The sequence below is a fragment of the Nematolebias whitei genome, chromosome 22 (assembly GCF_014905685.2).
Source record: "Nematolebias whitei isolate Nwh7 chromosome 22, NemWhi1, whole genome shotgun sequence".
NCBI classification, from domain to species: Eukaryota; Metazoa; Chordata; class Actinopteri; order Cyprinodontiformes; family Rivulidae; genus Nematolebias; species Nematolebias whitei.
Genome location: NC_056519.1, coordinates 1,526,152 through 1,529,397, shown reverse-complemented (window position 1 = coordinate 1,529,397; position 3,246 = coordinate 1,526,152).

Below are 3,246 nucleotides of genomic sequence, written 5' to 3'. Positions count from 1 at the left end.
ATGTTGCTCTGATGTTAGTTGTATGATGCTCTGATGTTAGCTGTATGCTGCTGTGATTTTAGCTGTATGCTACTATGATGTTAGCTGTATGCTTCTTGGATGTTAGCTGTATGCTGCTCTGATGTTAGCTGTATGCTGCTCTGATGTTAGCTGTATGCTGCTCTGATGTTAGCTGTATGCTGCTCTGATGTTAGCTGTATGCTGCTCTGATGTTAGCTGTATGCTGCTCTGATGTTAGCTGTATGATGCTTTGATGTTAGCTGTATGCTGCTCTGATGTTTTTCATTCATTCAACCTTTATTTAGACAGATAAGTCACAATGAGCCTAGTAGACTCATTTACAAGTAAGATCTGTTTAGACAGACAAAAAATAATGAAACTGGACACATGTAGGAATTGGAGGCAAAAAAATCCTATCAGACTCTTTATTCTTGGCTGAGAAGAAAAACTCTAATATTAAAAATCACCTTGCACAAACAAGCACTTAGTGTTGTAGACATTCTGCAGAGGGGGGAGACGACGAGAGCCATGAACAATGTCCATGGACGCTCTCGAGGACACTGTAAGAGTTCTGATAAGGATGGAATAATCAGCCAGTTCCCTTCGATGAGATCTGTAAACATTCTCGAGGAATGGCCAAGGACAACACCAATGGGAATCCAAGAGTCCTGAAATGATGACACAATGTTTATTCAGCTGGTTTCCTCTTGTTGATCAGTTAGAAATTCCTCGAGGGAAGGGGGGGGGGGGGGGATGAGCGTCAGATCACATGTTCTCCAGGCGAATTCAGATAAGATGGCCTTCAAGGCCAGCCAGGGGAGCCAAATTCAGATAAACACACAATTGTTTTGGGGACAGGCAGAACTTAATGACATCTACCTTGAGTCTGTGTTGGTCCACTCGATTTTGAAATGTCCAAATTACATGGCCACACCGATGGAACATGCCTGAGTAAAATCCCCGAAATCTAATCCATTCTGCCCAAAGCATTTGAGTCTGGGTACTCGAGGCACGAACCAAGCAATCATAAAGGCAAGCAGCATGATCGGGTCCAAATTTGCTGCCGACGACTTCCTTGATTGTAGATAAAACCAGCAACCAGCCAAATCCAAAAAGCAGGAACCAGTTATCATAAATCCAATTAAATATGCGTCCTTAAAATCCACACATGGCAGCAGAGATAGACACATCATCAAGTCTTCAAGTCAATGAGATATCCAGCTGCGTGTGTGCCAACAGGGCAAATCGGCTCGCCTAAAGCCTGTCTTCTCTTCGAAGAAATGTTATCAATTGTGTTGAGGGACCAACTGATCAAATCAAGTCCATAATTATGGTTCGGAAGATGCAAGAGAGGCTCAGAAGCAGTTTCACAGACAGACAGAGCAGCAAAGCGAAGAGGGAGAGGGAGAGGAAAAGCGTCCGCCCACGGCAAGGGCAATGTTAGTTGGATGCTGCTGTGATGTTAGCTGTATGATGCTGTGATGTTAGCTGTATGATGCTGTGATGTTAGCTGGATGCTGTGATGTTAGCTGGATGCTGATCTGATGTTTATGGTTTTAGGATTGCCTCATGGTCAAATAATTTGGTGTCACTCTGGTTAAAAACCTGCACTAAGTCCAAAACACTGACCTTTGGTCAGATCTGGGGTCTTTGTCAGGATGTAGACCTTAATGATGTTATCTTTAGAAGGCTCATCCTGAGCTGGGTTTTGGTTCTGGATCTGGACCTGGTTCTGCTGGAGGTTTCTTCTTGTTAAAGTCAAGTTGTTTATTTCCACTGTCACCTCTGTGCTGCTCAGGACAGAGTCTGAGTGTAGGGGTTCTGGGTTTTGTCCTGTTTTGTTTCCGTTCCCTCATGTTTTCATTCACCTCTCAGTGTTTCTTCTCCTTTTATTCAGCCTTTGTCTCACCTGTGTTCAATGTTAATCACCGCAGGTGCCTGTCATTTGTCCTTGTTAGTGTGTGTATTTATTCAGCTCCTTGGTGTCAGAATCAGAATAAGCTTTATCATCATTGTACCAAAGTACAGTGAGATTATGTTCGTACAGTTGTCCAAAAGATGGGCGGAGTGCACGTTGCTGCTGCTCCTTGAGAGCGCGGCCCCTTATCCTTTTTCAGAATACTTTTTAGATAGAAAAGGGGAAAATGCCATGAGGATAAGATCAGAGTCAGAGATTCATTATTGTTGTTCGCACCACATGTGGTACACGTGGTGGGACGAAATTATGCACACATGGTCCCAGTTACATCCAACAATAAAACGTAAAGAAAAACAATGATAACATCTAGTGGTAGTGGTATCTACCACTGTGGTATCTAGGATAGTGGTATTACAAAAAAGATCTCTTCACACCTTGTCCTTATCAGAACACGATTTAAGACATCAAACAACCTCTGCCAGCAGCACAGTTATAAACCCATTACATACGCATTTGATGACAAGACGGTGAGATTTGTACATGAAGCACTTCCAGGTAGGCCATAGTCCTGATAAGATGTTGTTGTCAGCCGGTACAGCTCTGATAGGCCCTCACAGAAGTTCTCGAGGGGTGGGGGGTTGCAATAGACATAGCTTTTCTTTAGCTTACACTTATCCCAGGAGAAATTTGATAAGTCGGCCTGCTTCAAGGACAAATTTGGGAGTCAGATTCAGATAAGCCACAATTGTTGATTTTCTTCAGGCAGACTGTTTTTTTCGTGTCAGCCTTGAGTCCTGCTGGTACTTTCGATCCCAAAATGGCCAGATTTGTGGGCATTCCATGGTCTGTGCTTATGAGCCCCCTCCAAGGTCATCCCCAACATGCTGGCAAGTCCCAGAAGCCACAAGTGGCTTGCAATTCTCACAAATCGCTTCCATCTTATGGTTGAGCTCATAAATCAGCTGATTTTGAGTAAGCAAAGCACGAACCAAACCTTCACACAGACTCTGCAGTTTTGCCATGACCGAAACTGCTGCCGCTGTCTTCTTCAATAGTCGATAACATAGGAATCCACTGATGCCAAAAAGCAGTTCATCTCTAGTGTGTGTGTGTGTTTTAGTTCATCTCTAGTGTGTGTGTGTGTGTGTTTTAGTTCATCTCTAGTGTGTGTATGTGTGTGTGTTTTAGTTCATCTCTAGTGTGTGTGTGTGTGTGTGCGTGTTTTAGTTCATCTGTAGTGTGTGTGTGTTTTAGTTCATCTGTAGTGTGTGTGTGTGTTTTAGTTCATCTCTAGTGTGTGTGTGTGTTTTAGTTCATCTCTAGTGTGT